The sequence below is a fragment of the Podarcis filfolensis genome (genome assembly GCF_964270895.1).
Source record: "Podarcis filfolensis genome assembly, chromosome: 7".
NCBI lineage: Eukaryota > Metazoa > Chordata > Lepidosauria > Squamata > Lacertidae > Podarcis > Podarcis filfolensis.
The window spans coordinates 21487041-21513511 of NC_139603.1; the positions used below are offsets into that span (position 1 = coordinate 21487041).

At 42.7% G+C, this 26471-nt stretch overlaps 3 long non-coding RNA genes across 5 annotated transcripts in view; 1 reads left to right on the forward strand and 2 right to left on the reverse strand.

The window, feature by feature from the left end:
- Positions 1-10738, reverse strand: part of LOC310767297 — a 58475-nt gene extending 47737 nt beyond the window's left edge. The window contains exon 1 of the long non-coding RNA XR_014550852.1: positions 10680-10738. This is a non-coding gene — a long non-coding RNA (uncharacterized lncRNA). The remainder of the gene's footprint in view (positions 1-10679) is intronic.
- Positions 1-19703, forward strand: part of LOC310767185 — a 29328-nt gene extending 9625 nt beyond the window's left edge. For 2 of the 3 annotated variants that reach the window (XR_014550676.1, XR_014550677.1), the window contains exons 4-5: positions 19095-19208; positions 19316-19703. This is a non-coding gene — a long non-coding RNA (uncharacterized lncRNA). The remainder of the gene's footprint in view (positions 1-19094; positions 19209-19315) is intronic. The other variant, XR_014550678.1, reaches the window with a different exon arrangement.
- LOC310767194 lies at positions 19272-24089 on the reverse strand. Its single transcript, XR_014550707.1, has 3 exons — positions 23650-24089; positions 20412-20534; positions 19272-19431 (listed from the first exon to the last, which is right to left on the reverse strand). It is a non-coding gene; the product is annotated as an uncharacterized lncRNA (long non-coding RNA).
- Positions 24090-26471: the final 2382 nt, after the last annotated feature.

The window sequence follows — 26471 nt, forward strand, 5'->3', positions numbered from 1 at the left end:
AGTTGGAGATTTCCAACTTTACTAAGCCCAGCACAAAACACTAGCAGAGTATTATGGTTTGTGTGGTACTTGTTTTTGCAATCTCAAGTGAAGGGCAAAAACTAGATGTTTATTCATCCTATTCTGGGAAGCTATACATGGTTGGATGAGCTGAACTTGGCTTGGTTGAACACAGGTTGTGTAGGTGTGCAGTTAGTAGACTCTAGTAAGCAGCTCATCTTTGAGCTGATGTGAAAGAAGAATTTCTGTTTGTGATAGTTGATTCTGTTGGCTCATTCATACATGCATGCCACCCTTGCTGCCACAGGTCGCATCATGTGTGAACCAACCCTTAGTCTGGTTTAAAATAATCCAAGAAATTCATGCACATAATTCTCAGAAAATGTTTTTTCCCCAATAGAATTCTGTGCATGATTTTCTTGATTCCTTTTAAACCTCCTGCACAGTTTATTACTTTCGGAGTGGAATAGGACAAAATGGAGCTTTTGTGTGTCCACAAAATAAAGCATTTCATAAACTTAGATTCCAAAGTCCATTTCTATCTCTTAAATTTACTGATGTGATGGCAAATAATGCTGAGGAGTACTGAAGATATGGATTGAAAATATTCCTAATCTATCTGATTTTTTTGATAAGATTGATCTTTTTCTTATGCCCATCCAAATTTTACATAGTTGCAGAGAATAACTTCTGCATAAGATTATCATGCGATAAACCAGACTTTCACACCTTATGGTCTACAAAGGCAAACATAGCCTACCGGACAAATTATTGCCTAACAGTCTATAAAATACTCAGGCTCAGCTTTGATCCGCAGCCTGCCAAACCATAGTTAGGCACACTCCCTCCCCGCTCCTTGTCTCCCCCTTCCTCCTTCCTTACATACTGGTTTAATGAAACCACAGTTAGTCGTTATGTCCAAAATGGGAATTTATACTTCATCACCAGTTTATTTTTTGAATGGTAGGACTATGATCTTGTTGCTTAGTCGTTTAGTCGTGTCCGAGTCTTCATGACCCCATGGACCAGAGCACACCAAGCACTCCTGTCTTCCACTGTCTCCTGCAGTTTGGTCAAACTCATGTTGGTAGCTTTGAGAACACTGTCCAACCATCTTGTCCTCTGTCATCCCCTTCTCCTTGTGCCCTCAATCTTTCCCAGCATCAGGGTCTTTTCCAGGGAGTCTTATCTTCTCATGAGGTGGCCAAAGTATTGGAGCCTCAGCTTCACGATCTGTCCTTCCAGTGAGCACTCAGGGCTGATTTCCTTAAGAATGGATAGGAAATCATCTTAGTTCCCTTCATGAAAACAATTCACTGGTCCAAGTATGTGCTCATACCCCTTTGTTCTTAATTCTAAGTGTACGTGGTCCTGCTACTCTGTACCTAGTCCTAGCTGGTAGACCTCATGGTTCAAGTAAAATGAGAAGCATATGCCAGAAACCTCAGTCTTGTCACCCCTGGAGTAGTTTAGATAGAATCTTTCTCTGCTTAAATCGGCAAAGGATGTTAGTTAGGATTAAGGCAAAATCTTCCTCCACAATGGTGAGTTTTGGGGTGGGTTTTGTAAATGGGTGTGTGTGTGTTGATAGGTAGCACTTCCTGCTGTTGGTGTTTATCCCTTTGAGTCTTAACTATAAACAGAATTTTTGCTGCTCCCTGGAGTCCTAGTAACAGGGGAGCTGTTTTGACAGATGTCATCTCCCCACTCCATAAGAATTCCTCTTGGGGGGGGTGATGTCTTGTGATGCAACACTGCATATACATTTGGGAGAGGGGTGGCTCAAAATAATAATAATAATTTTTTAAAATAAAAAATTTAGGGAAGAGATTTTTTAAAAAGATAATTGTTATTTAAAGGTTTTCTTAGGTTACAAAAGTACGTGCATTGTCTTCTTCTTTTTCAGGTTCTAGAGTCTTGAGAACAAGACTTGTTTTCTCAGTATTAGTTCACTTTTATCCATTAAACCTCTAATGTCTCCATGCTACAGAATTCAAGCAATTTTCTTAGTAAATCTAGCAGATGTTTAAAGATAACTTCTGCCTTTCCTCTCTCAGCATAACATCCAGAGCACTACCCTGTTGTGTTACCAACACATTGTGACAAGAATTAATGAGGAAGTTCTCTCCAGGGCACAACAGATTTTGTCCGGAATTATCAAGGTTTCTGGAGACTAATCCAATGGTACTAAGAATTTTTATTTTATTTAGAATGGGCCATTGTGAATAGTCAGTCCTTTGCATCTGAGGTACTGTCATGGGACAGCTATGAGGTGTTTCAGCTGCTTGGAATCTGACGAGCATCATGAGAGGTCATGGTTTCCTGAGAGGAGGACAAGGAGTGGAGAATTATGTGAAAATGTTAAGGTCAAGGCCCGTTCAGTACAATCCACTTGAGAACTAAAAGCATTCTTCACCTGGGGAAATCTTGCTCTAGAATTCATGCTTAATGAAATTAACTTCATCCCTAAATTAACCTTATCCCTTTTATCACAGGAAAGTGGTTGTTGAGGAGAAGGCCCACTGCAGAAAACAGCCCTAGGTCAGGAAGGAGCAGAATCAAAAGGCCCTGTTGCAGACATGGGTCTGCTGGAACTCAGGTGTTCCTCTTATGAGGACTGCCTCACTAGGTAGTTGCTAGAATGGTATACCAAAGATGAGGAAATCAAATCGGTTATGATTCATTGGGCTAGAGATTTTAGATACAATATACAGCTATGTGAATGGATAAAACTATGGAATGAAAGGCTAAAATTTACGGCTTGTACTGCATTAAAAGAAAATGTTATGAAAATGGTATATAGGTGGTATATTACACCAGTGAAGCTAGCAAGAATGTATAAAATGTGTAATAAATGTTGGAAATGTAAAGAAAAAGAAGGGACTTTTTATCATATGTGGTGGGAATATAAGAAGGTGAAAGGCTTCTGGGAAATGATATATAATGAATTGAAAAAAAATGTTGAAATATACATTCGTTAAGAAATCAGAGGCATTTTTGTTGGGAATGGTAGGAAATGAAATAAAGAGAAAAGACTATAAGCTTTTTTTATACGCGGTAACAGCGGCAAGGATACTTCTAGCCCAAAAATGGAAACAAGAAGAATTACCATTGATGGAAGAATGGAGAATGAAACTAATGGAATACGCAGAACTTGATAAATTAACAGGAAGGATCCGAAACCTACGAGACCACAGGTTCACTGAAGACTGGAGTAAATTTGTAGATTATTTGGAAAGTATATGTGATGAACAAATAACGTTTGTGGGTTTGCAAGAGGCTCTGTGAAAATAAAAATATTAGAAATATTGTAAAAAAGGGAATAAGAGGGAGGAGGTTTTTAATAAAAGGCAATATTAAATTAAGAAATGCGGAAGAAAGATTAAAACGGAGGATTCGCAGAAGTGCTGAGGGAAGTCCAAAAGAATGTATTTGTGAAAAATGTTATGTGTTTTTATGATTTTGTATTGTAAAATGAATAAAAATATTTATAAAAAGAGAGAGAGAGAGAGAACTGCCTAACTTTGCTAAATTCTCCAGAATGCGGGCCTTATATTGAGCCAGATCAATGGACCATCTAGATTAGCATTGTCTACACAGATTGGCAGAAGCTCTCAAGAGTTTCAGGCAGCACATCTTTCCCAGTTCTGCCTGAAGGTGTTGGGGAATGCACCTGGAACCTTCGGCATGAAAAGTAGATTCTCTACCACTGTCATTTCAATTTGCTTTTCCACTTCGAAAGCTCTGATGCCATGGGACAGGGTACTGTGGCAAACTCCACAAACTGGCTCTTTTGGCTTAAGACACTCCTTGAATGCCTGGTCACAGGGCACCTTCACAGGGCTCTTGAACACCTCCAGGCACACCGGGCAGGTGAAGCAGGACAGCGCGTCTAGCCACTCAGTAGCAGCGGCAGCAGCCATTGCCCCCTCCATGTTCCCAGGAGCTCACCTCAGCCAGTGCCATCTTCTCCACAAGTCACTTCCAAGAGCTTCTGCTGGCAGCGTGACAGCGACACTCACAAACAAACCAGGAGGGAGGGAGCTTCCTTTCCCACTGAGCTACAACCCTTCCTCATTATCTTTATGTGTATTATCTTAATACTTTAAGAGTATTATCCTCTTAAAGTTAGACGATCATGGCACTCTAGCCTTGACTTAAAGCTAAGGCACATAACCCACAGCTCAGACAGCAGATGGGGAATTATTTTTATTTTTCCTCACATGAAACTTCTGTTCCTGCTTTAAATTCCTAGACATCACCAGGTGAAAGGGATGGTGAGGCCTCAATTCAGAGCAAGCAGTCACCTGACCATCTCAAAATGGGCCAGCAAGGAGATTGAGGCAGGGTCCAAGGCCCTATAAAAGGAGCAGGTGCTGCTGGTAGCTGTTCAGCGACATCGGGAGCAGAGGCAGTTTTAGGGTAGCACTGGGCACCATGCTTCAGGGGGCACCAAAACAATGCTGTAAAATGGAGCCCAAGAGGTGAGGAGGCACTAATTTTTTGTGTCGCACAGGGTGCCACTGATACTTGAGAGCTCAAAGTCTGCTACTTTCTGGAGGGTCATAGATGGGCTGCCTCTGTTCTAAAACACCCCATGTTTATATTTATCAATAGGTCTCTTTACGTGTTACACGTGAGTAGGATAATCATAAGGAAAATGTGTGTTTAAGTGCGCCACACAATCCAGATGCTCACAAGCTTCCTCACAGAGAAAGATGGGCAACACTCTGGTAAGCTACATGCGGTGATGCTGTGGGCAACGCTCAAAGTGTGTCCCCAGCCAACTCCTGATTATCCTAAACCCACCCACCCACCCACTTAACTCAGGCATAAGACTAGACACACATGTAACTCAGTCACAGACTCTCATGCACAGATTTCACATGTATGCAGCCACACAAATATATCTACACAAGTGAATATCTCCCTCTGTCATACATATGACTTAGACAAGCAAGTCAGTATATGATAAGCCCATTTAGGCACATTTAAGTTGTGCACATTTAACTTTACATGCTTGGCAATTTTTAAAAAAATAAAATAAAAGGGGGGTGGAAAGGGGGCAGACATCTAGAAAAAAAAGACTTTGGCAATCCTACTCACCATTGCATCCCAGGTGCTTTGACTATAAGGGATTTTGGCTTTAGGCACCATCTCTGGAATGTAACTCCCACGTAGGCTGCAGGCTTACTGTGTAGGACTGCAGCCTGAGAGAACCTCAGTCTTGCAACTTTGGTGAAGTTGCTGAATGAGATAGTATCTTAACTACATGAGTTTTCCACATAATGTGGGGAGTCTCCATGCCTTCACTCAAAATTCTTGCTGGCAACTTGTAATGCAGTCATGATTATTATTTCTTTACAAGATGGAAGCAAAAGATATAATTGTATCATCATCATCATCATCATCATCATCATCATCATTATTTGCACTTAAAAATCTTTTCTTTTAGAAAACGTAGCCCAAAGCTACTATCTCACATTCTGCAAAGAACAGTGCATGCCAGATCCACAGCATAAAAAAGATGCCCTATGGAAGATGAGTCAGTGAGGCATCTCTCCATTGTGAAGAACTCCCCTCAAGAGTTTTTTGTTTGCTTGCTTTTTTGAATCAGTGAAACAAATTGTTCTGGCAGCTGCTTCCTCTCCCCACCCCCAGCATCGAAAGATCAGAAGCAGGATACTTTGTTGTTGTTGTTGTTTAGTTGTTTAGTCATGTCCGACTCTTCATGACCCCATGGACCAGAGCATGCCAGGCACTCCTGTCTTCCACCGCCTCCCACAGTTTGGTCAAATTCATGCTGGTAGCTTCGAGAACACTATCCAACCATCTTGTCCTCTGTCATCCCCTTCTCCTTGTGCCCTAGTTGATACAAATTCTTGATAATATTCTAAAAATATGTATCTCAGATCAAGGGGCATTCAGCGTACAGTTCCTGCCACTCAGTTATTGATCTAGCTGTTCATTGTACTGTGGGCCTGAGAAGAAAAACGCATTTGGGTTGGAGGGATTGTGTGCCACCTCTCTCACTTGTACTCTCTGCTCTACCCAATAAATCACTTTCTTTCTGTATAGGCATTGCAAGCACAGGCCAAAGGGGCTGCCTTCTACCTTAGAAGGTGGCTTGGAAGCTACAGTTAGAAGCTGTGGCCTTCCTCCAGACAGACACAAGTCTCAAAGAGCATAAAATTCCTATTTTAGCTCAAGCTCTCTGACTTTGCTTCTAGGCTCAATTTAAAGTGCTGGTTCTGACTTTTTCAGACTTATCTGAGGCCTGCGGACTTCGGGGAGCATCTCTGATATGCACTTTCCTCTTTCCTTGCATCTGCAGTGAAGGTTCTGCAATGCATCCTGCCCTTTTGGGAAGTGAAGACTGCAGGGGTTTCATAGCCTGGCTTCTTCTGCCGAGACAACCACATAATAGAATGCTCTTGCTATTGGGGCTTCCATCAGCCCTCATGCTGATGGCTTTCTAAAGTCAAGTTATTATTAGATGGCTTTTTTTGAAATGGGTTTCCTAATGGAAAGCTGAATGTGTGTTTAACTGCTGTGTTTGTTTTGAATTTGCTTTATTCTCTTCTATTCTGTTCTGACTGTGGCTGCTTATGGGTGATTTTGTATTTCTGCCCTTTTATGCATCTTTCACGGTTTGCAATTGTTTCTTTGTTTTAACCAGAGTGCCGTTTTTGGATTCTGCACTGGGAACCGAGAATGTAGCTAATAAATGCTTAAACAAAGCAAAATAAACCTGGTTCCCCCATGCTCTGAGGCAGTGCGCTGTAATGGTTAAAGTGCTGAATGGGTTCAACTCCCTGCTCAGCCATGAAACACAATGGATGATCTTGGGTCAGTAACTATTGCTCAGCCTAAGCTTATAGTTGTGAAGATAACATTGTTTCACAGGAACAAAGGAAGTTGTCTTATACTGAGCCAGACCAGTGGTCCATCAAGATCAGTATCATCTACCCTGAATAGCAGTAGCTCTCTGGGATTTCAGACAGGACTCTCTCCCATATCTACCTGGGATTTGACCTGGGCCCCTTTGCATCCGAAACAAATTGTTAAACGAAACTCTATAGTTAGTTCATATTAGTTCATAGTTCATATTAGTTAGTGCATATTAGAAGAGCTGAGAGAGGGTGACTAGATAGAGTAAAGGCTAAGCCTATTGCTTCCTCCTAAAATCTTCTTTGGCAATCACTTGTAGCCGAGTAAGATTGTCTTCCATGAACATGATCTTAACAGTGAGTCCGTAAGTGACTGTGGAGGCCAATTCTGGATCCACACGTCCTTCCACAGTGGGGACATAGGTTTCTGGGTGGAAATTGATGACGGTGAGGGTTTGCCAAGCATGCCTTCCTCTTAGCACATTTCCCCCTTTCATCCTGAATTTGAGCATCTTCAAAGCCCATGACACCTTTGGTAAAGGCTGTTCTGAACCTGGGGTTAATGATCCTTTAGCATCAAAGAACCAGGTGTGAGAATGCAGATGAGTGGGGCTTCTCTGTGTTACAAATGACCAGAGCTTAGGTTAGCAAGGTTAGAACAGGTGGGATGTGACCATTCTTGGGGACAGGCACATTGCGGGGCAGGGATGCTGCTTCCTTTGGAAGAAGCTGGCACTGATTCGGATGTGATGCTCAGAGCCCCCTCCAGAGTAGGCACAGGTTGTATATAAACCATACAGCATAAAAACACCACAGTCTCCACTGTATCTCATTGTCCGAAAGGGAGCATAAACCCTGGTATGCACACCTGGTACCCCTGGAATCTCGAACTGCTCGAAGACTGGAGTGGTGCATAACAATATTACAAAACAATATTAAAACTGGATCCACAGTTACATCTAAAAATCATGGATGGTGTAAATGGTGAGGCCATTTTGCTGAGTATTTTTCCAGGGGGTGACTGAAATTCTCCAGCAGTTCAGTAGCTAAAATATATATATATTTAAAAATAGAATATTATTTTCCAAGAAATAAAGGCTCAACTCTCATCTTAGCATGGCCATTCTGTGTTTCTGTTTCTGTCCATTTCCATATGAGCAAAACACATAAAAGAAATGAATTGGCAACTTTTTAGTGACTGAAATGTACCTGGGATCCAGACTCGAGCTTATAAAAGGACAGCAATGCTATTATTATATGCCGCCGCAGGAGAGGGTATTTTGCATTTAATGATTATTTACAGCACAGGTTGATGGACGATGATTCCTAGTTTCAGACCCTGGGATACTGCGCTTCCATATGAAATTTTTACATACCCTGAAATATTGTGCCATGAGTGACACTTTTCATGTGTTGTGCAAGTTGTCATTTTGGAATGAAGTCTTGCAGCAGGGGGTAAATAAGGAAAGCTTCTTCAGGCTGCACATTTGAGTGTTTCAGGTCGCCTTTCCAAAAACTGCACATTTGAATCTAGGCATCAGGAAAAGAGGTTGCTTTTGCTATTATTTCCAATGACAGCCTGCATTGTTCTGCCTTTGTTGCTTCTTTGCTAAGGGGCTACATGAAGGGCTGACTGCTTATCTGAAGAAACTTCAAAATGGAGATTATTGACATTGATGGCATGGTATCTAGTAATAGCTCTGTCCTTTTCCATTGAAAACACCCATGTCAACAACAGAAGGCTTAACCTGAAGTGGGCACCCAGTTGCAGGACACTTAGTTCAGGTCTCCCATGGAAATGGAACTTAAAAGTTTTGGCTACATCATGCTATTTTAAAATTACTTTTTTGCAGGGAGCGTCCACAGTTGTGAAGATACCAGTAACATAGATGGCTGTAAAATCCTGTTTATCTGAATTATGTTTTAATGGGCATTGTGTAATGTGTCCTGACGTTTGTATTGTAATGTATTTGATGTGGAAAGTTTTCTGTCTGTTCCGGTGAAAGTTAGTTTAACTGCTGTGTGAGGACTTAACCGATGGCTGTGAGTCAGAATTCGGTGCGAAAGCACCGAAGGTTTGCATGTTTCAGTTGGTGGTGCAGGAAGAAGAAGAAGAAGAAGAAGAAGAAGAAGAAGAAGAAGAAGAAGAAGAAGAAGAAGACGACGACAATAACAGCAGAGGAAGAGGGTCAGAGAGAAAGAATTGCTTAAGAGCTGACCATGGTGGCAGCAGCTGATCTTTTCTTCTCCTGCTCCACCTTCCTCTATAAGAATGGTGTTTCTGGCGACATTCTCTAATTTCTTAAATAGTAACAACTTTTGCATGATCCTGCCTATAGTGGCAGTAATGGTCAGAGAAGAGCTCCTGCTACCACTCCACCTCCACAACACCGTGACAAGCTAAGGAATTATGCCACATGCCTACCAAGCATGCATTTCTGAGACAATGTGGAAGCCAGCATTTCTCTCTCTCTCTCTCTCTCTCTCTCTCTCTCTCTCTCTCTCTCTCTCTCTCTCCCTCCCTCCCTCCCTCCCTCCCCACCCTCCCTCTTTATGCTCAGAAGGAGACAGTGCTTCACTAGGGATGATCAGTCATACTCAATGCTATTTTTCTATAAAAAGAGGTGCCACAACTCACCAGGTGTGCCTCCCTTGTTCTCTTATAATGGCAGTGGTACCCAACTGAAAGATGCCAGAAGTGAGTTCCAGTGTATTCTGGCTGAAAAAAAGCCCTGTCATACTACATTCTATTATTAACATCGAAGGCAAAAAACAACAACCCAGCACCTTATTTCACCTATTCCACCCCACCACCTCTGAAAAATAGCCCAAAAAGGGTCCTCTTTGTCTTGCCACTCACAGTAGAGGTAGATATTTTTAGGTAAATTATTAGACACTGTCCCACAAGCCTCTGTCTGCCCCCATTGCCTGCCTTCTTTCTTACACCAGTCCAGGGGTGACACTGCCTGTTCCAGGAGGTGGCAATGTCTGTCAGCACTGTGTCTAGGCAGAGGAGGAGGAATGGTGGACCACCTACCCATTCCTGACCCTTCCAGGGAGGAGGAAGATAGAAATGTTGTATGAATTGTTGGGTTGAAATAACGACAGACAGGTAGCGAGTGTCATCTGGGAGGCATCTCTCGAGCATGTCTCAGGGAGCCCCTTTTATTGAATATTACAGCATTGCCACATACGTGATTGTTGCTGATTGGTTAACACAAGTACAAAGCAAAGGGTTGCATATAGGCATTAATCACCGATAGATTAAAGGCTGGGAAAGGGAGCACAGAACTAGACAGGCATGAAAACCTCCTAATTAAATTATAACTAATGATTAATATAGTAAGACTTAAAACAATTACTAATGATTGATATAGGAAACTTAAAAGAGCATAATAATCACGTTCCGTAGATGTGATCAACTATGCATTAAGAACGGGTCAAAGTACAATGTTTTTCCTGAACTCAATGTGAACTGAACATTCTAAGGTGGTGAGTGAATGTCTTAGTATTAGAACGGTTTGTGCAGCATTATGTGCAGAAGCGAAGCTTAGAAGCAAGACTTCACATCAGGCCACAGTCATGTATAGAATCATAGCATCCCATCAATGAATCAGTCCCAAATGAATCACTCCCAAAGTCACACATAAAGTTGATTTTTTGATGGGTACAGGGTTGTGACTGTATATTTATTTGCCTCAACTTGATGGGTTACAAACTGGCAAACCAATCTAAAACTTCCCCCAATAGTAAAATTTAATATACCCCTCAAATAAAACTATTCATCACCTATTATGAAAATCCATCTTGACAATGCTGAGATGCAGTCTGACTGTTAACTGCTTTTGGCTTTACCAAGACTTAAAGCATATCCTCTTTGTGACATCACACATGACATCAGAATGGCATGTTTGTATTCAACCTAGACTATCTCCATGACAACAGCAATGGCCAGTAAACTTCTGCAACCAACTAACCGTCAGCCTGACTACCCAGTTGTTTCTATCTAGACTATTGGATGTTTATTTTTTGCTCTCATAATCAAAACCTGAAGAAGAGCTGTGTATAATCTGAAAACCTGCTGAGAACATCCTGACACACTGTCTTAGTGCTGCCATGGTAGAACTCAGCAGGGAGGAGGAAGGGAGCAATATGAGAATTAGTTGGCTCCACCTCCTGATGGACTTTCTCAGGACTTTTCCCCCAAGCTGGAACTCACAGGAACTTAGTTTCAACACCTCTCTGGTGGGTGCCATTGCCGTTATAAGAGTACAAGGGTGGGTTCCGGCACCTCTTTTTCTAGAAAAATAGCACCGGGCTCCCTGCCATCAACCCCACCAGTCCCATGGAGAACCAGCCACCACTGATCAATCCCATAAGGTGGCAAAACAGAGGGACATTTTGGTTTTTCCTTTCTGAAGACATGCTGACAAATTAGCCAATATTGAGTTGCACATCGATAAACACAGTTAGAATAATAATAATAATAATAATAATAATAATAATAATAATATATTTGTACGCTGCCCATTTGGCTGGGTTTCCCCAGCCACTCTTTCAACAAAGATTTAAAATACATTAAAATGTCACACATTAAAAGCTTCCCTAAACAGTGCTGCCTTCAGATGTCTTCTAAATGTCAGGTAGTTGTTTATCTCTTTGACATCTGATGCGAGGGCGTTCCACAGGGTGGGTGCCACTACTGAGAAGGCCCTCTGCCTGGTTCCCTGTAGCTTTGCTTCTCTCAGTGAGGGAACCGCCAGAAGGCCCTCGGCACTGGACCTCAGTGTCTGGGCAGAATGATTGGGGTGGAGATGCTCCTTCAGGTATACTGGGCCGAGGCCATTTAGGGCTTTAAAGGTCAGCACCAACACTTTGAATTGTGCTCAGAAACACAGGATCAAAACTGAGGATCTTAGTGTGGCTTCAGCCAAGACTTTTGAAGTTTTTCAAAGAGGTTTGTTTTTTCTAGGGGACAGTGAGGTCGAAAAAGAACCATTAGCAGAAGTGGGAGTGGGGGAGATTTTGGACTGTTGTGAGTACTAATGTGTCCAAGGATGTCCTTCTCTAATGTCCTGGAAGAATAAGCATTTAGTGCAGTAGGGAAGTTCACACGATGCAGCCTTAACCTTAGCATTCAGATTGCTGACTAGGGTACCCTTTACTGACCACTCTGGAGGAAAATGCTGCCCGTTAAGTCCATAGGCTAAAAGCACTGATCCCCTTTGCAAAGGTCACTAACCATCTGCCTGCAGAAAATTAGTTTGCCCGCTGCCAGCCTGACCCTCATGTGAACTGCAGACCTGAAGATAAAAGGTGCCCTAGTCTTTGAGAAAACCCCATGCCACTTGGGTCCCACAGTATATAAAATTTGTCTGCTTCTAACCTGTCATTTCTCACTTCCATCCCTTTATAGGTCATGCAAGGGAACTGAAAAACAGCCTGGTTGGGGTTTTTTTCCAAGTTAAGTAGAGGATTTCAGGAAATGTTTCTCCCCTTAGGATTTCACAAGCAGAGGCTTCACATTTTGATAAATTAACAATGCTGAAACATTTAGGTTCTGTGGCCACATTCCAACATTCTGTATCCACGGAGTATAGAAAAGTGGTTACTAAAAAAATGTACCATTTGCAATGCAGTTCTCCTTTTAACTGCATGGTGTTTCCCCCCATGTTCTGGATATACGCTTGTAACATACATGCAGTGAATGACACAGAAAGAAGATCTCCCACATACTCCATATAGTTTTAGGTTTTCTTCTTCTTGGACTTCCACATAGCTGCCCATCCCAGCCAGTTTAAAAACAACCAAGCTGTCATATCTGCAATTTGAAGTTGCAGGACACCCCCCTCTTTATTATTATTATTTTTTAAATCAAAATTTCAAAACGAAAACAATTTTCTGCACACACACACTTGTTTACATTAATACCATAATATTTGGCTTCCAAAAATTTCCTTCCTTTTTCTGTATCTAATTGCATTTACCTAAATTATTACATTTCCATTTTTCTCCTTTGTCGTTATAAATTACAAGTGCTATGTCAACCCTGCTAACGTTTTTAATTGTTTACAGTGATCTTTGATGTACTCTATAAAGTTATGCCATTCTTTACTAAATTTATTGTCCTCTCGGTGCGTGATTTTCCCGGTCAGCTTCGCCATTTCTGCATAGTCCATCAATTTCATTATCCATTCTTCTTTTGATGGGGTTTTTCATAAGACCCTCTTTCACACAGCTGTCTTTGCGTGTTCAGACCCAGAGATCTCCCCCTCAATAAAAACACATTTGACTCAAATTTTAGTTGGGTTTTGGGCAGGATTTAGGCCACAACTTTATTGATTACAGAAAGTGAATGGTTGCATAGGCTCTGATTCGACTAGCTCCCTGCACCCTTGCAGGTAGCGCTGACCCAGAGCTCTTTCATAGGTCAGCCAAGGGCGAACACCTGAGTTAGGTAGAAAGCCCAGGTACAGGCTATGTCCACTCCCTGGATGCTCCCCTGGACTCAGGCATGGGCACAACCCCCTCTTGGGAGTTGACCAAACCAAGTTGAGTCCCTGGATTCCTTTAACGGAATACCCTGCACATAGGGATGGCGAGACCATTCTCCCATCCCTATCACCTGAACCAGTGCCTATCCGCAACCTTACATGTTGTGAAGATTTGCTACGCGGCAGGCGAAACCCAAATGGCAACAGTCAATCAGCCAAGTGGGTAAAATTCTTGCCGTGCCCCTGTCCCAATGACAGATGACACACGATGGCATAGTACGATCAAGCACACAGCATTGTATTGTATTGAACTTTATTACGGCCATTGGCCCATCACACAACAGTTTCCCATACCAACATAATGTACTTAAAACTCCAATTTTAAAACCGCCAAAACTTACAAAAAACAGACAAGCACCAAAGCAAAATAAAACAAAAGACCAACATCATACATTACACTAAATTTGTAACATGAACATCGCCCTCTACTCATAAATTAGTAGAAGACATCAATGGTGATATCACCTAATTACATCCTAAAACATAGATCATAGTTTAGAGGGATTATCCGAGCCGCACAGGAGTCCGTTTCTCTTCTTTAGGGATAGAACGCTGATCAAAAATCTGGCAACCATGAGTGATCTTAAGGGGTCATCATCATTTAGTAGATATCTCAGTTTGGCTTCATTTGTATCATCGGCAATTCCCTTTAGATATTGAGCAAGAAACTTGCTCCTGGCCGATGAATGAAATGCACAATCAAAAATTATGTGATGCAACGATTCCGGTGCCCCACAATTACAATCACATAAGAGCGATATCTGTCCATTGGAGAATCTATTTCTCAGCACGTTCGATGGGAAGGTGTTGAATCTTGCCTTTACAAAAGCATATCTATGAGCCGAAGAAGTTAAGGAATTCAAATAGTTTGGGAGCCTTAAGAGGGGTAATAAACCAAGGTTTAGAGGTGAGCAGGTACCATTGCCCAAGACCATTTTCTGCTGCAAGTCCATCTCCTCTAGTTTACAGGTTACTGTTCTTTTAGCTGGAACTATATCCTGCTCTAGTAATTTGGATGGGGAGATTCCCATTGCCGTAATTTTCAGTTGTAAATTTTTTACCCATGGGCTCTGGAAATCATCTCTCCACATGCATTGTATCAAGTACAAGTTTGGGAGATTGTGCCATAGAGATAACCAGTGACAAAGTATGTGCTTCCACAGAGCGTTTTCCAGGGATACAATATTAAGTTCCATGCGTAGCGCTGTATTACTTACACAGTTGGGCAGTTTCAATATCCCTCTTAAAAACTGATTTTGAATAACCTCTAGGTGGGATAAGTTGACAAAAGTCCCCCAAATTGAGATGGCATAAGCAATTGTCGGAATCACCTTGGCCTTGAAGACTTTCAACGCCGATGGGATATGAAGGGCCCCATCGGTGAAGAAAAATCGCAAGATCGCCAAGGAGATAGCTTTGGCTCTATTTGTAACATAGGCTACATGGGCCTTCCATCTAAGGTTATGTTGTAACCAAACTCCCAAGTATTGGAATCTATAGACTTGTTCGATGACTCTCCCATCAATTCTCCAATTATGGAGTTTCCGGCTCTTTGAGAAAATTAGAATTTTAGATTTCTCATAATTGATTGTAAGGGAATTTGCATTACAATATGATCCAAAAAATTTTAAGGCCCTCATAAGACCTACTCTAGAAAAAGAAAGGATGACAGCGTCATCCGCATATAGTAACAAAGGGCAGCGATAAAGTGCTAGGCGGGGTGCATGAATCCTTTCTTGAGCCTCTATTAGGGGAGTCCTCATGTCGCTTATGAACAAATTAAACAGGAATGGAGCCAATATACGACCCTGTCGGACACCTCTGTTAATGGGAATTGAATTGGTGAGATCACCCTCCGGGGTGAGTCTCACTCTAGCCGCTGAGTTCTCATGGAGTTTGATTATTAGCCAGAGAAGCCTTCTGTCGATGCCCCAGCGGGTGAGTTTTTCCCAGAGGATGCTCCTGGAGATACTATCGAATGCTGCCTTTAGGTCAATGAATGCCACACAGAGTTGGCCACCCTTTGGGGTGGAATATTTCCAGGCAAGATGCTGTAAAATTAGAATATGATTTATTGTTGACTGTTTTGGGCGGAATCCAGCTTGTTCGGGCCCAATTAATTTTTTCTCTTCGGCCCATTGAATAAGTCTGTTTAACAGGAAGCGGGCATATAGTTTCCCCACTATTGAGAGCAGACTGATATTTCTGTAATTCCCCGGGTCATCTGGTGAGCCCTTTTTGTGGATTGGAACGATAACAGCGTCCTTCCATACTTCCGGGATCATTCCAGAGTTGTTAACGGCATCGAAGATGGTTGCCAGGGCTTTGGCCCACCAGTCCGCGTGGTATTTTATAGCTTCTGCCGGGATCAGGTCTGGTCCAGGCGCTTTCCCTGTTTTAAGTTTAACGATCAAGTCATGGATGTCTTCCGGATCGGTGGGGGGCCAGAGGGGAAGCTGATCTTGAGATTCATCTCTTGTGTTAACAGTACAGTCAGTTGTGGCAAAGTAGTTTTTTAAGTAAGATTCCCAAACCGGGGCAGGGATAATAGTTAAAGGGTATCTTTTAGTTCTTTTATTTACCAGGAGCCAAAATTGTCTGGAGTTCCGTGATGATGAGGCTTCTATGATTGCCCGCCATTGATTCGCTTGCCATTCCTGTCTGGCTCCCTTTTGAATTTGCTTGTAGGCCGATTTTGCTTGGAAATATTCTTTTGGCAGGACCGTTGCCCCGGAGGCTTTATACTCTTTGTATATGTTACCAAGAAGTTGTCTAGCCTGTTTACAAGCACTATTGAACCACAGTGCACCTATCTTCCTTTGTGTTCGATTTATTTTATGCGTCGGGACAGAGAAAAAAGACGTTAGATCTTCCGACAGGTTCGAGAATAGTCTTAGAGTTTGATCATGATCGTAATAATCCTCGATTAAGCCTGAGTATGCTTGTTTTAGTCGTTGTTGGAAATATGCTGAGTATTTTTGGGCCTGTAGTTCAGACCATTTTATACTTTTGACTTGCAATGCTGAGTTCGTAATCAAATGTGTTGGGTGTCTATCTCCATCTGGGGTCCAGTCTATAGTCATTGTGGCGACCAACGGTAGGTGATCGCTCAGATGAATATTTTCAACTTTAAAGTGGGAAAATTTGGGGAATATGTCATGAGATACTAACATATAATCCAGGACACTGTTTGCAGAGGAGCTTATGTGTGTAAACTCACCCGGTACGTCAGGCGGGCAGTTCCCGTTTAGAATCACTAAGTTTAGACGTAGTACCAATTGGTAAAGAAGGGTTCCTGCTTCATTTACCCTTTTGTCTTTGGAAAGTCTTTGATTATGGAGGGAGAGGTCACACAGCCCTAAACATAGGGAGAGGTGGGCGGGTGTTTCGATGCACGAACCAAAAGAGGAAGCTCTGGTATTTATAGGTATTTATAGGTCCCTCAATCCGTTGAGACAGCACTCCATTGGCCAGATTAAACCCAGCAACAAGGGACCCACTATTTGGGTGTTGTGGCTGTCCAATATACCCACCCACAACAAGAAGGTCAGTCTTCAGGTCTCACCGCATCACATGCCCTCTTTTAGGGAGGACACACTTTATCGGCTCTGCAGATAAAAGCTGCTTCAGGAAGGCTGGCCCAAGACATTTTGCTACTTAGGACATTTTTGTTGCTCTTTCCCCACAAGTTAAGGTGCATAATTCTTAAAGCTGGTCAAGGTAGTTTGGTGGCTGAGGCCGAAAACCCAAGAAGCCCCCTCTGGTCCAACTGCTGCACCCCCTTTTCAAAGTTTACACTGACTCAAGAAAGCCAGCGTGGTGTAGTGGTTAAGAGCGATGGACTCGTAATCTGGTGAACTGGGTTCACTTCCCTGCTCCTCCACATGCAGCTGCTGGGTGACCTTGGACTAGTCACACTTCTCTGAAGTCTCTCAGCCTCACTCACCTCACAGAGTGTTTGTTGTGGGGGAGAAAGGGAAAGGAGATTGTTAGCCGCTTTGAGACTCCTTAAGAGGAGTGAAAGGTGGGATATCAAGTCCAAACTATTCTTCTTCTTCCTCTTCTTCTTCGTCTTCTTCTTCTTCTTCTTCTTCTTCTTCTTCTTCTTCTTCTTCAAGAACGACTGGGATGGGCTCAGCTGGCTGGGTCCAGCCTGAGACAGGATGAGGGAAATAACACTAGTGTATCTCTGAATGATCTGAGGGTGGTGAATTTTGGCAACATAGTCCACCCATGCCAGAAACCTCCCTACTCAGCCAGAGATCTGCTGGATCCCAAACCCACTCAGCCCAGCGGATCTTACTTCAGGATTTCTCCCCTTGTTCAGTGGGCTCTTTCATTCTCCCCATCCCACCCCACCTTTCCTAACTGGAAACTGTGGGGATGATTAGGGAGGTAGGAGAGGATATATTATTTAATCATATCCTTCCTAACTTGTGCTAGCAAGTTCCATATCCTAGCAGAGTTACAAACATCCCCCTTTTTAAATTACACAGCAGTTAGCTTGTTGCTGGCTCGTCTGAGCCTCACTACTTAAGATTTCTGGTAAGATGCCTTCTAATCCCTCTTAAAAAGAATAGACATGAGAATCTGATTAAAATTAAAATAAAATAAGTTTACTCACAGATTCATTCAGGTTCATAGATAGATCCCTGAAGGCAGGCTTAGGTTACATATCTATATATCTACATGAACTGCCCCATAAGGGAAATAGTCTCAAGTGACTGTGACTCAGCAGTCACTTCTCCTAACTCTTAGGAACACAAAATGGAGAATACACACTGATTAGAACATGGAGGCCATGTGCTCCTCCATGCGAGTACAACAGACCACACCCTCTTCAAGTCACATGTAGTGGAAGTCTTTCCCAGCTCAGGAGGAAACAGGAAGTCTTCCCCTGAGTGGTACAAAATATCCCCTAACATGTCCATTGTAGGAATGTTGTACTTGGCTGCAGCTTTAAATCCCACAAAAACATACTATTCCATACCTCTTGGAAGCTCAGATCATTGTCAGGCTGTTTCAAAAGGTTCCCCCACTTCCTCACTTTTGATTTTCATTTATAAACTTGCTCCGTGAGTATGCAGAAGCCACTACCTTATTTTTTTTTTGGGGGGGGGAATCCTGCCAGTGTGGTGTAGTGGTTAAGAGCGGCAGACTTGTAATCTGGGGAACCGGGTTCGCATCTCCACTCCTCCACATGCAGCTGCTGGGTGACCTTGGGCTAGTCACACTTCTCTGAAGTCTCTCAGCCCCACTCAACTCACAGAGTGTTTGTTGTGGGGGAGGAAGGGAAAGGAGAATGTTAGCCGCTTGGAGACTCCTTCAGGTAGTGATAAAGCAGGATATCAAATCCAAACTCTTCTTCTTCTCTTGTGAGGTGATAGACCCTATTAGAGGGAATTGCCAACAATGGAATAAACTCTCATGAGAGGTGGTGGACTCTCCCTCATTGGAGGTTTTCAAGCAAATGTTGAGTGGTCATCTGCCACAGATGCTTCAGTTGAGATTCCTGCATTACATGGGGTTGGACTGGATGACCCTCAGGATTCCTTCCAACTCTACAATTCTACCATTCTAATTAAACTCTCGAAATTCTTGACACAGCGTACAGTGCTAAGATCTCTCTCTTTCTCTTTGCCTCTCACAGGTGCTTAATAAGCATTGATGGAATCCCAGTGAGGGACTAAAATTCAGCCCATTATTATAGTTCTTGGCCTGCTGTTCTTATGTGTTCATTAAGACTTCCCTGGGATTTGTATAGGTAATTTCAGTATTTTCTTTCTTCCCAAGATAAAGAAAGAAATGTTTCTAGTCAGTTTGGAAATTCATGCGAGATTGTCAGCTTTATTAATATGTATTCACTTCCAGGGCTGCCATCTCTTCGCCTTCACTCATATTGCAAGTCAACCACTGGAAACAGATTTTAGATTGCTCTCACAGGGACTGGATGAGAAATAAAGGAAGTCTGCTGCTGTGGAATGTTCCTGCACCAAGTGGCAATAGAAGAAGAAGAAGAAGAAGAAGAAGAAGAAGAAGAAGAAGAAGAAGAAGAAGAAGAGTAGTTTGCTTCTCTTCCTTAAGAAATTAATATTCCATGAGCCCAAACATTCAACTGTTAAAGTCGACTGAATTTATTTATGTTGTTTCTCACATTGACCAATATGCAAGCCTAGTCATATTCAGAGTAGACTAACTTTGATCCACTAATAAATTTCAGTGGATCTACTCTGAGTAAAATTTAGTTGGCTACAAACCAGGATTTTCAGAGGTTGGGGTGTGTGAGAGAGAATCTAAACCAGGGGTTGTCAACCTGGTCCCTACAACCCACTAGGGGGCATGTCAGGATTCTAGGTGGGCAGTAGGGTGTTCTACGGCACAAGCTGAATCATCCTTCCATCAAGCACTGGTGAGTGGTAGGGAAATTTTACCATCAAGGAAGATGCATTAGTGGGCGTTAGGTATAAAAAGGTTGACTACTCTTGATCTAAACAAACAAGAGAGACTGTGTCTCATGTTTTGTAAGAACTAAGAACTAGATTCCTCAGGCTGGATTTTGGATTTTCTTAAAACAACTTTAAAATCAGATGGCAATCTTCCAAATCATAGCCAAAATTTGGAATTTGTGGGAAGTTCTGTTTCAGTGCCACAACTAAAATGAAAACTCCTGCAACTCAGCCCCAGACAGGCAGCACATATACCATACATTTCAAGCACATTTGCTTACCCCAAAGAATCTCGGAAATTGTAGTTTACCCCTCACAGAGCTATAATTCCCAGCACCCTTAACAAACTATAGTTAAGTCAGCCCACTATAGTTAGTCTGGCATAACATACAAGGAACATCAAGCATTTCACCAAGAAGTGGGAAGGGAGCTTCGTAGACTATGGTGGTAAAGAAGCAAGGATGATAATATCTAATTGGTTCATGATGGACACCAACACTGATTGCACTTTAAATACTTACAAGCAGATACTTTGTGTAGCTTCTGTTCCTGCCAAGCTTTTTCTTTCAGGCTTGCTGTGCCATAGTGACAGTCCTGAGGAGTGCTTGAACCATGGCCAGGAAGTCTATCTTTAGGTTCATGTCCTATGTAGAAACATAATCCTGTAGAAACAACAACTAATACTTATGCAAGGCCGAATATTCCAAAGAGGTGGTTTGCAGTGGGCCCTGATCTGAGAAACTGAGGTGTGACAATTAGGGATTTAGGAACATAAGAGCAGTCCTGCTAGATTGGACTGAAGGCCCATCAAGTCCACCCTCCTGTTCCCAGCCAGAAACCTGCTGGAAGCCCACATGTAGTAGGAGTCAGTCTATATGCCCCTGGCCTGCTAAAGAAGAAAACTATGGTCAGATCAACCAGGCCAACAAAGAAGCCTCTTAAAATATAGACTTAGGGGCAAGACTGAATGAGATGAGCAGCTTAGGATGCAACAAAACTTAATTTCAGCCAGCATTAAGTCCTCAAACCCAGCTCAACTGAAGATACACCAGCGTAACTTGCTCATTCCAGCTCAGCTGGATGAGATGAGGCTAGCATAAGCCCCACAAAAGAGGCATTCTGGAGGCAAGACTTGAGGGATGGGGGCTTAGGCTGGCTCAGTCACGTGACCTGGCAACCTGGAGTAGACTACTATTTTAAAAACTCATTTCCCCTCTGCCAGGAAGGAGTTGCAGCCCAACAACATATTGAGAGCCAAAAGTTACCCACTCCTATTTTAAGGAGAAGAAGGTTACCCAAGAGTACGAGAGATACGGGCAACTTTTACTGATACAAAGGCATATAGCTAGGGCTGCTGCCATATTTGTTTGAAACCTGGACAATGTGTCATCTGGTGTTGCCACTCCTATGTTGGCGGACCTCTTTCAGCTTACCTGGGATCTGTCCTTTTATGGTCTGGTGCTGGTTTTCCTGCTGCATTCACTTATTTTATGCTAATATGTTTTACTTTGCATATTGTTGAAGCAGCAGCAGTAGTAAGTATATAGCTAATGCTTTTCTAGGCTGCATCAACATACGTATAGTGTCCAGATCAAGGGAAGTAATAGTACCACCCTATTCTGCCTTGATCAGACCACACTTGGAATACATTGTCCAATTCTGGGCACTACAATTTAAGAAGGGTGTTGACAAGCTGGAATATGTGCAGATGAGGGTGGCCAAGATGATTAAGGGTCTGTGATTAAGGTAAACTAAGCCTTACAAGGATTGCTTGAAAGAGCTGGGTAAGTTTAGTTTGGAACAGAGAAGACCAAGAGGTGATATGATAGCCATCTTCAAATATCTCAAGGACTGTCACGTGGAAGAGGGAGCATGCTTGTTTTCTCCCGGAGAGGTAGGACTTGAGGACTCTGGAGGGTAGGATTTGAACCAATGGCTTCAAGTTAGGAGGTTCTGACTAAATGTTCGGAAAAAACTTTCTGACACTAAGAGCTGTTTGGCAGTGGAGCAGACTCCCACGATAGGTGGTGGACTCTAAGATTCTATGATTCTATATTTCATTTAATGTTTAATTTAATGGATTCTCTACTGTCTTTTGGAATATGTGCCTTCCTAACCCAGGTTTTAGGGGTACATGAAGTTCAACTATTTTCTAAGCCTTTTAACTTTCTATACATTTATCTCCAAGATGTGTGTGTTGTTGAAAATAGGAGACCAATGTTTAGAGCACAGTTTTGGGGAGCAATATGATGTGGCTAGCATGCTGAGTCAGATAATCACACCAGCTTCAAAACAACATTTCCTTGAATCTGATATATCTTTTGCAAGCTTGTTTACGGCACATTTTCCCCTAACTTGAACTGTAGAGTTACAGAGTTAGACGCATCCTTAAAAGGCATACTGTCCAAATCCTTGCTCAACGCGAGATCTGTAATGTAGGATTCCTGACAGATGGCCGTCCAGCTTTGGCTTAAATGCCTCCAATTTCTCCCAACTTCAATTTCTTCTGATGTTTTTGAAGGGTATGATTGCGGGTAAGATGGGAGGGGGGAGTCAAGGCACTCTAATGTCCTCACACCACAGGAGCTCAGAACAGCCTTTCCCCCTATTTGAAACAATAGGTTCAGCAAGGGAAGCTGTGGCAAGAAGACAGTGTGAAGCTATGAATAGAATAGAGATTAGCTGGGATGAGTCATTAATGAGGGATGTAACTCTCGCATTCAGATCCTGACAGGGGAAAAGGAAAGGCAAAAATGAAACCTGTTTGTTTCATTATTGAACAAAAGACATGCATATATACATGAAAATATAGAGAAATGGCTCTTCAGATAATGCACTTGGTAAATTCAATGACTTACGCTGCTTTCTGTTTTTGGATTAAAGAGAAAAAAGAAAGTGATTCCATGTGTCTGTGCGCGTGTATGTGCATGCGTGTTTTTTAAGAGCCACTTAGAAGTACTTTATAACCCTTCTGCAATGAATTTAAGTATTTTGGGAAACGATGGCAGTAGATTTAATGATAAGGCCTGCTGTGCTTATCCACAACCATAATCCTAATGAGTGGGCTTAGGTCATTAGGCACACACATCCTTGCTTTCCTTTTCATGAAGCACCATGGGACCATCTTCATTCCATTCACATCCTTAAATTATAGTCTCGCCTGCCTCCCCTCCCTTCCCCCGCCCTTTTTCAGTTAGGCTTCACAGCATAGCTTGCCATCCCTGTGCTCTGAAATTCCAGACCTTCCAGGTGTCCCTATTTCCCAGGATTAGTCCTAGATTTACAGAAGCCACCTTGGTTTCTGTTTTAATCCCAGAATGCCCCATTTTTCCTTAGGAAGTCCCTATTTTTGTCAGAGAAATGTTTTAGGGTATGGAGTTAAGAGACCCCCGAGCCAAGGAGATAAGTAACTATACAACCTTTAGAAGACATCTGAAGGAAGTCTTGTTTGTATAGGGAAGTTTTTTTAATGTTTAATGTTTTATTATTATGTTGTTGTTTTTTTATATGCTGGAAGCTATCCAGAGTGGCTGGGGCAACCCAGTCAGGCGGGTGGGGTATAAATACTAAACTGATGATGATGATGATGATGATGGAATCATTCCTATTTTCATTGGAGAAATGTTGGAGGGTATGAATTTCTTTTTATCTGTTAGGGTAAAACTAGCTGTCGAGGCAAATGCATGGTTACTGCTGGAAATGGCAACCACACCCCTCCTTCGCCTTTAACACCTATTAAAACTTGACTCTTGTTTGTACCTCCATATTGTTCAGGGTGTTCCATATTGTCCACACCTGTTGTGATGTTTCTTTGATCTGATTCCTCTTCTTCAGGCGATGAGGATTCATAGAATCAGAAGGGTTATTGTAGGCTGAACAGGCCCCAGAAGAACACCCACAAAATGAGCCCACAGTTGCAGTGTGCCTGCAGCCCAAACATGTTACATGGTCATTCCTGGCTCCAAGGACCACATCACAAAAGCTGCAGTACAACCGGCGTCTGCCCTGCTCCCTCAGAGTAAAAGACTGCTAAAATGGGCCTGTCCCCTGTAACTTGAAGAGGCCGTAAAGGTTGAGTTAACAAGTGAGACAGAAATGCTGCCCCTGTTTAAGGCTCAGTCCAAGGTTGGTTGTGGCTGAAGCAACATCAGAGTGTGCTTTTCTCATTGCAGTCAGTCAGAGCCCTCCACAAAGCCTGGTCTCTTGTGAGGTCATTGCTCGCATCACAATGACGGCACTGGTATCATCATAATACCAGAGGCAGAAGTGAGGGTGCTGGAAGAGAGAATGTCATGACACTAATGTGTTCTGCTGTGTAATGTTTTGGAGGAAATGAAAGAAATATATGAACCCAGAAGCTGAAGACCTGAAGTCTAACGTAGGGTGCCTTCAGGTTGATATGGGTGATTTAGCAGCACCCAGTCACTGCAAGCAGAGTAACAACTGCTTCCAAACCTCTGAAATCTGAATGGCATCCTGTACTTGAGAAGGAAAACCTTCCTTTCCCCAGCTGTGTGTGTGTGTGTTGGACAATGTTCATCAGAAATATAGGACAGAGAGCAAAATGGTTAAACATTCTCTCTTCCCTTGCAGTAGTCCCAATGGTGATTGCTCCTCAGTAGGAAGTTGTGGGTGGCGAGTTGATGTGATTTGGAAAGGACAAGGTTAAAGTGGTAGAGTCGATTTTTAAAGGCAAAGAGAAGGAAATGGCTAGAGCAAGCTACATAGATGGTCTTCTCCAGAGGAGATGGCACAGATATTATATTGTATCTTTAAAGTCAGATTTTTTTCTGAGCCGGCGACCAGAAGCTGAAGTGGAGTAGCATAAAAAGAGGATGTTTATCTCATTACATCATACAGATGCCACATAATGAATGGAATATGGTCATCCCATAATATAATGTAGCCCTTTAAGCTACAATGTGTTCAGTCCTCAGAGTCCTCTTTAGACATTACCCTTTTGCCTGAAGTTCTTAAAGAAATATAAAAGGAACAAAACGATATCCATCTACAAATAAAGTAAGTCTCCTAAACTCGTTGTCACCTACAGCTTTCCACAGTAGAGTATCCCCACAGGCAAACAAAAGGCAAAATGGGTTTGGTGTCAGTCAGTAATTGTACAAGTGTCAAAACAATTTCCAACTTGTACAGGGATCTCCGTGCTTGGGAGGGGTGGGAGATGTTTCACACCAGGTTCATCTCAGAGTCTGACATTTTCAAAGGTCATAATGCTCCTTAGCACCAGTCAATTACTGAGCAAAGGGTACCACTGACAGTTTTACCACCATGGTTAAATTAGCCACAAGATTTGCTGAGACAGTCAGTTTTGTCTTTCATGGCAAACGTTCCTTGAGATAATTATAGAAGGCTTCCAGTCCACCATATTTCCCAGCAATCATCATAATGCTGCCATCATTCTGTTTTGGGTTTCCTTTGATATATATGGGGGGGGGAACTCAACGGCTGTATTTCTAGGTAGTCACTGTGGATTAGAATGGGAGAGTAGAGGCAGTGTTCCATATTAAGCAAACACCCACCATTTCCCATAATTTATTACAATTTCTGCAACTGCTAGTCATGGGATGGGCAAGCAGCTATGCAGGGTACAAATTGCTGTCCTCCCTCCACAACTGCCAACATGTCTTAGGATGGCAACCAACTGATAATCCATTTGCACTATTCATTTAAAGCAGAATCAACACTTTAAACCATCCTGGCTTCCTCCAAAGAATCCTGGGAAGTGTAGTTTGTTAAGCATGCTGAGACTTGTTAAGAGACCCCTATGTGGCACTGTGGGTTAAACCACAGAGCCTAGGACTTGCCGATCAGAAGGTCGGCAATTTGAATCCCCACAACGGAGTGAGCTCCCATTGCTCGGTCCCTGCTCCTGCCAACCTAGCAGTTCAAAAGCACCTCAAAGTGCAAGTAGATAAATAGGTACCGCTCCGGCGGGAAGGTAAACGGCGTTTCCGTGCGCTGCTCTGGTTCGCCAGAAGTGGCTTAGTCATGCTGGCCACATGACCCGGAAGCTGTACGCCGGCTCCCTTGGCCAATAAAGCAAGATGAGTGCCGCAACCCCAGAGTCGGTCACAATTTGACCTAATGGTCAGGGGTCCCTTTACCTTTACCTTATGCTTCTCAAAGACCTACATTTTCCAGATTGTTTTAACAATAAATCCCTCTTCCCGTGAAACTCTGGGAGCTGTAACTCTTTGAGGAGAATTAAAGGTGTGTGCCAAAAAACATGTGCCATGTTTTGAGAGAACTAATTGGGATATTTTCGATCGTTCAGACCTGGAGGAGCACACGGCGGCAGTTCTGTGCTATATCAATCACTGCACAGACACTGTCACAGTAAACAAATCCATCCGGTTTTATCCCAATCAGAAACCCTGGATGAATAGAGAGGTCCAGGGCCTGTTGCGGGAAAGGAACAGGGCTTTCAGGTCAGGCGAGGTGCAGCTTTACAGTGTGGCAAGAGCAAACTTGAAGAGGGGCATTCGACAGGCAAAACGGGATTATAGGCTGAGGATTGAGGATAATTTAAGGAGCAACAACACAAGACAGATGTGGCAGGGGAT